Source organism: Periplaneta americana, chromosome 11 (genome assembly GCF_040183065.1).
Source record: "Periplaneta americana isolate PAMFEO1 chromosome 11, P.americana_PAMFEO1_priV1, whole genome shotgun sequence".
NCBI lineage: Eukaryota > Metazoa > Arthropoda > Insecta > Blattodea > Blattidae > Periplaneta > Periplaneta americana.
In genome coordinates this window covers 177,493,018-177,505,485 of record NC_091127.1, presented here as the reverse complement: position 1 = coordinate 177,505,485, position 12,468 = coordinate 177,493,018, and the positions used below count along the sequence as shown (strand labels likewise).

The window sequence follows — 12,468 nt, the reverse complement described above, 5'->3', positions numbered from 1 at the left end:
TGCAGACGAAAAAAATTATATTCATGCACCCTGTGGGAAGCATATTTAAACTAGTTATAAAATGTAATATCAAGTTCACAACCTCAAGTTGACGTAGCTGTCAACCTTACACAAAACACAAATCCATTTTAAAATTGGGTGTCAACTATAGGTGTCCTCTCGACTATAGGTGCTCTTACATATACAGGGTAAACCATAAGTAATATCGTTCATTTCAAAAGGTTATTCTTTCAGTTGTTTAAAACAAAAAAACTTTAGGCCTAATACAATTTCGCTCCATTCTTTTTCCTTTTCCAGAAAAAAAAAATTATTTCATATGAAACATCTCGTAGCATATTTTCAGAAAGCTATTCGATTAATTCCCAATATGCTCAGTCAGTTTAAGAGACGAGTGTATTATGCTAATAAATGGAACGCACAGAAATTTGATCCAAAGCAATGAAAGCTTTCATTATCCTCTAACAACACTGTACAGCTGTCTGGATAGATGCAGCTCGTGTATCCAACAAAAAATGAAACGTAACACAAGTGCTTTTAAATATAACTCAGAACATTTCATTTCTTCCATGTAAATTTACCGAATATTACTTTAAAAATTAAAGTGGGAGGTAACTATTTCTAACTGGCTCAAGATAACGCTCATAGTACAACAAAACGAATTTTTTTTTTTTTTTTTTATCATTAATTATATTTCTTATTCACTCTGTTCACACAAATATGTAATCAAAATTAACTCACACAGTTTCAAAATAAAATTTTGTCTACATCAGTTTTTATCATTAGAAGAAACCATGCTTAATATACATTATCATACTAGTGCCATAAAATATCACCGTGAATTCTATTAAGAACACATAACTTCTATCATAAATTTAACATTATAAAAAGATTTGCCAATGCTATATTTACTATATCACTTTTGTCGTAGCAACCTTGTCTTTTTTTTTTTTTTTTTTTTTTCATAGACAATGATAAACCACATATAGTAAAATCCCTTGTATCCAGCACCCAAATAACTAGCAATACCAAAACAACGGCACTTTTGCCCAGGCCAAAAAACAAAGTCATTCATGCAAAAGGGAACACTCGAACAAATATGTGAGTGCTTTTCGTGGATCACACATGCCCCATACATGAAAATGTAGACAGAAAACCCCATTATGTCCCTCAAGTAGACAAGACAGCATCGCTAAACTGTCACTTGGGCCCTTGCAAACAATGCACAGACATATCTTTAAATTTACCACTTCAACTCGTCCATTTCAAAGGGGTGTTACACGAGTCTAAATAGGAAGCAGACATTACACACATGTTAAACAAGTTGAAATCATCAACCGCTACTTCATCTTCATAGTTGCAACAATGGCTACACTGCTCTTCACATCACATGGCCGCTATTTAAAATTGTCATAACGTTAAGAAAACACCTAGTATTTTTTTACACTATTATGTATTACATTAATTATAAACTGGTGAATGTACTTTACCGTATTCAGTACTAAAAATAAACAATGCACGTATTTCAAAACTTTATTTTTAAATATCTATATCAAAATTACTACATTTCAACACGGAAAAAAATATTCATGTCTTTACATATGTAACCTATAAACATATTTTCAAATTATCCCACAGAATCAGTTATCCCGCACATGCCAAATACGAAGAATTCTACTGTATCTTGCAAATGTGATCTTATTTCTTTATTAATATTCTTTTAGAACACCGTCAAACAAAACCAAGCAAATGAGTTGTTTCATAATATTACTATTTCAATTTTGTTCCTTACTTCAATGTCAAATAACCACATTGTATTTTTATTTTTTCCTAAACGTTTTAAAATTTATTTATTTATTTATTTATTTTATCCATTTAATTTCTTCTCCCAAATTTAATTAAAATAAGTTTCTAGAGTTGATTTTAAATTGTTCAAGATTTTCTTCAACTTGAAAAAAAGCAGCATTCGTTCTCCATTATCTAACATAGTTCAAACACAAAAATGTAACAATATTTCTCTATTTTTTTTTTCCTTGCAAATTTAAATGCAATTTATATGGTATGACGACGTTGACCTTCAACAACTCAGGTGGAGCACTTTGTTCACAGCAACACAACTTAATGCGTTACCCAGATGGTTGTAGTGCACAGCGTACCAACTTCTCATAATTCATTTATCTTAAAACACACGTTTCCCTGCAAAACTATTCCAAATAAAGCAAAATACTACCTCGCTTTTTTGTTGCTCTTTACTCAAGGAACCACCCACACAATTATTTATATTACTTATGGTTCACCCTGTATATAATCTGTTCTAATGTACAATGCATTATAAATCCTTCCAAATTTAAGTTGAGTACATACCTTCTGAAATCCTTCACTTCTTAAGTCCTCTTGAAACCCTTCACTCCTGATGTCCTCTTGAAATCCTTCACTCTTGATGTCCTCTTGAAATCCTTCACTCTTGATGTCCTCTTGAAATCCTTCATTCCTGATGGCCTCTTGAAATCTTTCACGTCTTCTGATGTCCTCTTCAAATCCTTCACGCCTTATCAATCTTGCTCACTGGTCTCAGGAAAACCTGTGGTCATACCCAGGCCGGCAGACAATACATCTGGAGGAGAAATTCACAATAATGTCAGCTCAGTGTTATCCAAAATGTCACATCTTACTTTATACCCCTTTTTCTATTTCCTCATTACTTGTACCAGGACAAATACAAGGAATAATGTATGCACTCAGCGAGTTTACACGGGTCCGCCACAACACGGCACTTCTATCACTAGGCTCCTGACTTGAAGGAAGTTCACAGTTCTTATTACGCTAAACGTAGTCCTTTTTAATATCAAATTTCTACCATTTAACCCATCTATTCGTAACTTTAGGAATACCTGCATAGTCTCTTATTCATAATTAATAGCCTTCTCTCAGTTAATACTATTACAAACATTCGTAACAGAAAATACACTGGATCTGAAACGCTATGAAAGCGATAAGTTCAGTATTTAACAAGTTGCGAATTCAGGGACAGAAAACTCTACAAAATGTTAAATAAAACCAGAGTTGAAAGATATTTTACGTGCTTATATATTAATTAAATTACTCACCATATGAATGATTACTTGTCTGCTACCTTCAACAGTTTGCAAGATGACCTGGCGGATTTACGAGCTTGTAATTCCCTTCGGATTTCCTTTGTCCTGAAGAAGAAGAAGAAGAAGAATCGGCACTTTAAGTAGTGGTAAACCAATTTAGGAATAATATCCATCATGTGTTCTCTGCAACAACCTGCTCCCAAAGACTGGATCGTAAGAGCGTCAATAGTGTCAACACAGTCATAGAAGATATCAACCTACATTGCAATCACTGAGCTAATCTTTTCTTTAATTTTCATTTCTGTTTGAAGAAGTACTTCGTACACAGCTCGGGAGGGATGGGTTAAAAAAACTGACGTTCCTACCGGATCCGTAGTCCTTGATTTGGGTGAGAGCTGCACAATGTTTAGACACATTACTTTTCTGTCAAAGGGAATGGACACAGAGGGTACACGCAATAAACTTAGAGGAATGATTTACGACATAACCTGCCACATGATACACTAAAAATCTGTCAATCAACACAGCAGGAGTGGTATTTACCAACTCGGGCACAGCACTTTCCCAGCCTTGACCATGCATTTCTTCACAAACAACAATTTTTTCTTTTATACAAGTTTCTACAGACTTCTTCACTGCCTTGTTACGTAATAATGTCTTTTGTCACTATTTCTACCGTATCCCAATCAACAACCTGGAGAAAAACAGTACAGCATTTTTGCAATTATTTTGTAAACCACCACACAATATTCTTTTGTCACTGGTTAATTCAAAGCACAACAAATTGAAGACATCTACATAAACCCAAACAACAAAGCATACTAACAACCCCTAGCAACTTTCACCATTAAACGCGCGAGAAATTGTATTTTCGAGGTGTCTGACCTCAGACAAACGCTGGACTTTAGCGATCAAAGCACCACTAGTTCTCAGGTCCGCCACCGACAATGAGAGAACACAGGAGTGCGTACACTATTCCTTCTATTCGTCCTGCTTGTACTATTAAGTTAGTCTAAACAGATATCCCAGTTTTGCCAAACATTCCCTGCTTTTACACAATTGTCCCATTGTCCCAACAAATCTTCATGACATTTGCATTTCCCGCATTTCAGTAGAGATGTGAAAAACAATATTTCCTCAATTATTTCATTTTATCACTACCAGCGGCACAAGAATTCAAGATCATTACAAAAATGTCTACTTTCACAAGGCAATAAGGTTTCGAAACAGTATTTCACGAAACAGCAGCGCAATGATGTGAAAATCAATTTTCTACCTGCGCAACCACAGCACTCCTTATTCTTATTTCGCTTAACAGGACTGCACTCAAGTGCAAACAATTTCCACTATACCAGGAAACTTTGCTAACGTCCCCCCCCCCCCCCCTAATATTAAAACGCTCTACTAATATGCATAGGTAAACTTCAAAACACTTCTCCTTTACAATTGTATGCAGGCACATGGATTTGAACTGTACTGTTACACTGCTCCACATTAACTAAACATATTCAAGTCAGCACCCAAATTTCTAAAATCTTGGCAGCATTGAAAATAATATCCATCACCAGTCGGCTGTGAACTTTTCTTTTATGATTTTAAATCAACGGTACCGTTTCTAACATTTCTTAAATCCAATCCACAGCTGTGACCTATGTAAGTGACACAAGGGAATACTTATTTATCAACAGTAATCTCACTAGACGTTTTCATTTATCTAGAAAAAAATCAAAACTCGCGTGGGATTTAATTGACTATTACATGATTAGAAGAAAGTATATAAAGATTAGACGTAACAAAGTACTCCAATACAATAAAATATTAATTGACTTACGAAAATACAACTGTCTTCAAATGTATTATTGTACCATCTCAACATTACAAATATTACGCTAGATGCATGCTAGATGGCAGTAGTGAGCAATGCCTTCTCGTCGAGAAGTTCTTGATCTATTATACACGATGGCAATGTTACTAGTCAAGAAGGCTTTGTTGATTCAGTTTCATTTTTATTAAAATGCAACATTCCACTTCAATTATCCGAATCCCAGTAATCAACGTCACTTGACAGATGATTTTCAATAAATCTTAATATTAAACAATCTCTGATATCCATAATATCATATAGCAGGAGCTATAACATAACCTAACTAATATATCGTACACAAGTGTTAGAAAAGTTTTAATTAATGACAATGACATAAAAAATAAACATGAATAATTTTAAAAGGAATAATTATTGAATGTACAATTTTCAAATTTCAATGTGGTTGGTGGTTCAATTGATGTCATATTGGACATGTGTGTAATAGAAGTAGAACTCGTTGATTTTGGCCTACATGGTGTATTCAACTTATTCAAGATTTCCAAATGGTGCTCGTCATTTATTTGTAAATCAGATTTCAGAAGATGCATAGGTATGATCAGTGATTTTTATTAATTCTTCTTCTTGAATGCCAATGCGAGTCATATTTGAAACTGCTGTGCATCGACTGGAGTGGTTTGTAATTTTATTTATTTATATATATATATATATATATATATATATATATATATATATATATATTTTTTTTGACGTCCAGACCAGCACAGTTTCAAATGTTGGCAAACAAAGAAACAAATGCTAGGGACACGATAAAATTAAACAAATGCTTGGGATGCGATAAAATTGTGCGATAAGCAGCCATGATTGGTTGAAATACGTCCTTTCATACCATTTTATTGGTCAAAAGTAGTATCACATAGTAAGAGTGTAATAGTCAACACAACCACACTTTCAGCATACACTTGCCAAACAACCCTAAAGTGCAGAGATGCAAAATATCCCTCAAAGTTTCATCACACTGTAAATGCGTTTTTAATAACCTTCTTTTCTACATTTTTAAACCAATAATTTTTCGGCTGCTCCTTCTTCCCATTCATATCTTGCCTCAATACCCAGTACTTTTACAACAAATCGCATTCAAACTTTACACACAAATTATTTCTTTTGCCTAAACCATTATTCAAATACCAAAATGACATTTCACTTTTGGTTACTTACAACCTAAAGATTCTGTTCTTCAATTTAATGCAGTCATACTCATTCCACCCTGTACCCACTGCCTATAATACACGAAATAATAATCCAGTTCCAACTTCTACCCAAAACTTTCAAAGCATTACATTTTAACACTCCCTCGGGGGAACCCCTAGAGGGCACATCCCCAGGTGGCAGATCGGGGAATGCCTCTCAGAAATGATTGGTTGGAGAGAAATGAAATATCTCCCGCAGACCAACAGGTAATTATCTATGCTAGCCTGTCATGGCATAGAGATGCGTCCCACAGGAGGCAGAGGTGGGAACAGTCGGTGGACTCAAGTAATCCCTCCCGGCTAGGTCCAAAGGACCCGCTGACCAAAGACAGGAGTGGTCCTCCTTTCATATGGGGGGTTGAGAAAGGACAATACAACCGCCAACTCTTAAAAACATGGTGTCCTTCAAGAAAATGGTTAAAATCACCTCATCAAAATGTTGCATCCCTAAGTAAAACAACCGGTCCACTGTGGACTGAACGGTAACGAGAAAGCAGATATGTTAGCAAAGGAAGGAACTAAAATCAACTTAAAAACACATTTCAAGTTCCCATATGAATCAATAAAACTAGTCATAAAAAGAATAAGTAACAGCGAACAGGCAAAACATCAAAATTCAGAATAGAAAGAATCACTCAAAGATCCAAAACTAATTCCTGATCTACCTCGAAAATCTGCCGTGGCCATGTTTAGATTGATTACTGGTCATGATTGCCTCAGTAAACACCTCCATCGTATTGGAATACTGAATTCACCTAAATGCTTAAGGTACGGTCACACGTCGCTACTTTTCCAGCACTACGTCTATACTGCAGCTGCAAAAGTTGCGTGTCGTCTTCACACGTAAGCCAAAAGTAGCGCACTGCACACTACTTTTCGTGCTGCGCAACCCGAGTGCTGCAAAAGTTGCAACTGGAGGTTGCGAGTCTGTTCACACACAGGCGCTACTTTTGCAGCCGCAGTCATGCTGCAGGTTCCCTTCTCCGTGTTGACTTCTCAATATACATTTTGTGGTTATGTTCGCATTACTAAGAAAGTCATGTGAAAGCTTCCTTATCTATTATTGCTTTTCTGTCGTATCTAGTATTCAGAAATTGACATTATTTTTACTATAAAGCTTTTAAGAACGCCTATATACTTAAATGATAACCAACAGTATATTCACGTAATCAATGTTGGCAACCCTCCTGTTTGGAACTGCGCTACAGAAAATAAAAAAAATTAATTATATCGTCACCAATTATGCTCAGACTGTGTTGTGTATTTAATAACTGTTACAAATAATTTATTTCCATTACATTTAACATTAAAATATATCCAAACAATAAAAGTATCATTGACACATTTGGGTGGCAACACTGGTTGCAACCGCAGCAAAAGTTTCAACAAAATCGATATCAAAAATGCTGCAGCTGCAACCCTGAGAACCCTGTTCACACGCCGCTACTTTTAAGTTGCGCGCAGCATGGAAAAGTAGTGGGCAGCAGGTTCAGCAGCTGCTACTTTTCAGGTTGCACCGTTGTTCACACATCGCAGTACAAGAGTTGCGCAGTTTTTTTGTACTGCAGCGCTGCAAAAGTAGCAACGTGTGACCGTACCTTTACTGTGCACCATAGAAGAGGACATGGAGATGGAGCACCTGCCTAATTGTGAAACTCTTAGGACATTTGTGGACCTTCCATCAAAATATTGGGAAGCAAGAAGGATGATGACTTCATTGTTAAATCCAGAGCGCGCATGCACGCACGCACGCACGCACTCACTCACTCACTCACTCACTCACTCACTCACTCACTCACTTTAACATAGTTAGTAATTAATATTTACCAATTTATATATTGTGAAGCAAGAAGGATGATGACTTCATTGTTAAATCCAGAGCGAGCGAGCGAGCGAGCGAGCACGCACGCACGCACGCACGCACGCACGCACGCGCACACACACACACACACACTTACACTTACACTTTAACATATTTAGTAATTAATATTTACCAATTTATATGTGTTTCCTGACTGGTATTCGATCCACAGCTATATGCCATCTCCTGTCCCAGAGCCGCCTCCAGTCCACAACTGCCCCAAAATACCCTGCAACACGACACATCACAATCTCATTTCTTTATAAGTGGCTTATGTTTTCAGCTACCTGTGAAAAAGCAACATATTCAAACTGCACACATAACAGAACATGCACATCTTCAGAAACATAAATCCACTAAATTTCAGATCTTAACTATATTCTGCCAATGTATTATTACTACTGATAACTTACTGTGTTTAAATACTATCATTAGTAATACATCTTTACCAGTTTATGCACGTTTACTGGCTGGTATTTGATCCACACTTGTCTCCCATCTCCTGTCCCAGAGCTGCCTCGTAACTCCTCCTCCAGAGTCTGCAACTGCCCCCAAAACACCCTGGAACGAGACACACACAATCACATTCCTTTACAAGCAGCTTACATTCTCTTCAACCTATGAAATAGCAAGATATGGAGATTGCACTCCTAATAGAACATTCAAACCTAAATCCTATTTCACTGTGTTTAAATATCGACATTAGTTAGTATTCCATCTTTACCAGTTTATGGCTGGTATTTGATCCACATTTGTCTCCCATCTCCTGTCCCAGAGCTGCCTTGTTACCTCCTCCAGTCTGCAACTCACCCCAAAACACCCTGCAACAAGACATTCCTTTACAAGTACCGGTAGCTTACATTCACTGTAACCTATGAAATAGCAAGATATGGAAACTGCACTCATAATAGAACATGCAAATCTTCAGAAACCTAAATCCGCCAAACTTTATATTCTCAACTATTTCCTCACTGTATTACAACTACTCCTAATTACCGTGTTTAAATATCGACACTAGCTAGAAACCCATGTTTACAGCTTATTCATGTATCCTGACGAGGATTTCCTCCACAGTTGTCATCCCCTGCCACACTGCCCCTCGATTGCCACCATCTTCTGTGTCAGTTCATCCAGAGTCCGCATCTGCCCCAAAACACCCTGGAACAAGACACATCACAATCATATGTCTTTCGGCAACCTATCAAACAGCAACACGTGCAAACTGAATCACGAGTAGCAGCACATGCACATCGTTAGAAATCTAAATCCACAAAATTTTCACTCTCTCTCTCTCTCTCTCTCTCTCTCTCTCTCTCTCTCTCTCTCTCTCTCTCTCTCTCTCTCCCTCCCTCCCTCCCATATTGTTACTGTAGTCTTTAACTACATCATTAGTGTGTTTAAATATCGACATTAGTTAGTAATCCATGTTTACCACTTTATGCATGTATCCTGACTGAAATTTGCTCCATACTTGCCTCTCATCTCCTCTCGCACTGCTACTTCAACACTACCACCCTCTCATCTTCTGTCACTTACTCCACAGAATCAAACACCTATACCAAAACTAACAACATATACAGTAATTATACCGGTACGTTACGTTCCTGCTTACTCTAACATAAACGGCGAAATTACATTCATCAATACCACCGTAGTTATTACATTATAACCCATTGTTCCAAAAACCTCCATACAAATTACCTACTGTCATTACGTAACTATTTTACGTAAGATTACCTACAATTATATTTTGACCGCCTAAAAATCCGAGGTCTACTCACGAGTCACTTAACACGAACATGGAGCACTATAGGCCTAGACCTACATATCACATTGGCTAATCAAATTATATGTTACAGCCTGTTCCTGCTTACTCTAACATAACAGCCGAAAATACATTCATCAATACCACCGTACCTATTAAATTATAACCCAATGCTCCAGAAACCTCAATACAAATTATCTACAGTACACCTATACTACGCAGGTGAATGTACAGTATCCAACGCCCACTCAACGAATATTTCACTTTTATCACTGCCAATGTTGCGCTATAATCATATATGCAAGGTAGGCTATAACAAAAACCAAACCTAACCTGTCAAAGAAGCAACAAGTTTACTAAATGTGTGCAAAATTGGTCTATGTCTCTATAGTGGGCGGGGCATAAGTAACATTGACCTTATTTCCTAAGTCTCACAGTCCTAAAAGTATTCTCACCTCGTTTCCTTAATTTCATAAGGCATACTTACATCCATTCTCTATATCACAAACACAACGCTATAAAATTGTACACTTTACGCAAGTCGACCATATTCATTTCGCATCGTGTTCCATTAATCACAATTGCCAACACAAGTCAGCAAAAATTACTAAACAGAAGCCTACTGCAAAAGTCGTCAGATTCCTTATTATCAATAAAGAAACCGTATTTTCTTACTTGAGGGTGTATAAAAAGTTACTATATCTCTATTTAAGCAATATACAAGACAAAACAACTTCTTGCCAAAAAACATTTTAAATCATTACATTCAATGACAAACTAGCACAATTGGCAGTACTCCTGACCATATCTCGGACTTTTCGAGACACCATCTCGCGAAGAAACGATCTTTACGAACGAAAAACTTTCACTCTATTTTCCTCTATATTCTCCTCTATTACTCCTCTATTCCATTTGCTCCTCTAATTCCCTTTATTTTCACATCATTTTTCCTTATGTTTTCTCCTCTACTTTATCCTATATATATTCCCTCTATTTTCACTTCTAATAAATTCTCTATTTTTCGTTTAATACTCCCTTCTATTATCCATTCTTCTATCCCTCTCTTTTCCTCCCCAGTTTCTCCTTTACTTTTCACTCTACTTCGATCTATTTTCTCCTCTAGGTACTTTCCCCTCTATTGTCGCAGTATTCTCTATTTCCTCCACTATGTTCCTCTCTATTTTCCCCTCCATATTCTTCTCTACTTTTCCTCTATTATTTCCTCCTTTATTATCCCTTCAATTTTCTCTCTACTACCCTTCTATTACTCCCCCTATTTTCTCCTCCATTATCTCCTCTACTTTAGCTTCTACTTTTTCTCTATTAACCCTCTATTATGCTCTCCATTATACATCCATTTTCTCATCCTTTTTTCCTCTACTTTCCAATCTATCTACTATTATCCCCTCTATTTCCTCCCTATTGCCCCCTCTATTAACCATTCTATTTTCTCCTCTATTACCCATCTACTTTCTCCCCTATTATCCCCTCTATTTCTCCCGTATTACCCCCACCCTCTATTTTCTCCTCTATTATCCGTCAATTTGTCTCATATATCTCCTCTATTATACCCTCTATTTCCTCCCATATTTTCCACTATATTTTTTTCCATTTCTTACTTCCTCTATCCTCCTGCATTCTGCCCACTTTGCCCTTTACTTTCTCTCTATTTTCTCCTTATCTTCTCTTCTATGTTCTCTCTACTTTCCTCCTCTACTTTCCCTACATTTTTTCTTTACTCTACCCCTCCACTTCCACCATTCTTACTTCTCTATTTTCCCCTCTACTTTCCTTCTATTTTCTCCTCTATAATTTCCTCTACTAACAGATAATACAGAAATAACTCTGGAGACAATACAGAATATACCAGAGGTGAAAATGAAGAGACAACACAAACAAACTATACAGCAGACAATGGATGCAAAAAGGCAGATTACAAAATAAAATACAGGGCTAATAGAGTCAAAAATAGAGAAAAATGAGGAGAAAATATATGCGCAAATATACGAATAAAAGAAGAGAAAGTAGACCCCCCCCCCCAAAAAAAAACAAAGCCGAAACAAGTGTAAGGCAAAAAATTAAGGGAATAAGAGAAACTAGATCGCTAATAGAGCGGTAACAGAGGAGATAATACACGAGAAAAAAGGTGGAAATTAAAGAAGAACATGGAGGGAAAATAGAGGCGTAATAAAGGACAAATACAAGGACAATACGATAGACTATAGATAAACGTAAATTAGAAAAGATATCATAGAGACTATTAGAAGAAAACAAGCCGAAAGATACTCAGATAACAGCACAGAAAATTTACCGCTCTCTCTATCCATTTGTGCTTTCCTCGTCCTCTCTGTTCTATCCCTGCCTCCTCTGTTCTCTCCCTGTCCTCTCTGTGCTATCCCTGCCCCCTCTGTTCTCTCCCTGCCCTCTCTGTGCTATTACTGTCCCCCCTGTTCTCTCCCTGTCCTCTCTGTGCTATCCCTGTCCCCTCTGTTTTCTCCTTGTCCTATCTGTGCTATCCCAGTCCCCCTGTTCTCTTCCTGTCCTCTCTTTGCTATCCCTGTCCCCCCTGTTCTCTCCCTGTCCCCCTCTGTTTTTTTACTGTCCACTCTGTGCTATCCCTGTCTTCTCTGTGCTATTCCTGTCCTCTCTGTGCTATCCCCGTCTTCTCTGTTCTCTCC

At 37.0% G+C, this 12,468-nt stretch overlaps 1 protein-coding gene across 1 annotated transcript in view; it reads right to left on the bottom strand.

The window, feature by feature from the left end:
* Positions 1–9,045: 9,045 nt before the first annotated feature.
* LOC138709642 (ubiquitin-like protein 7) overlaps positions 9,046–12,468 on the bottom strand; it is a 67,073-nt gene continuing 63,650 nt past the window's right edge. The window contains exon 10 of the mRNA XM_069840559.1: positions 9,046–9,183. The gene's annotated coding sequence lies outside the window, so the exon portion shown is untranslated. The remainder of the gene's footprint in view (positions 9,184–12,468) is intronic.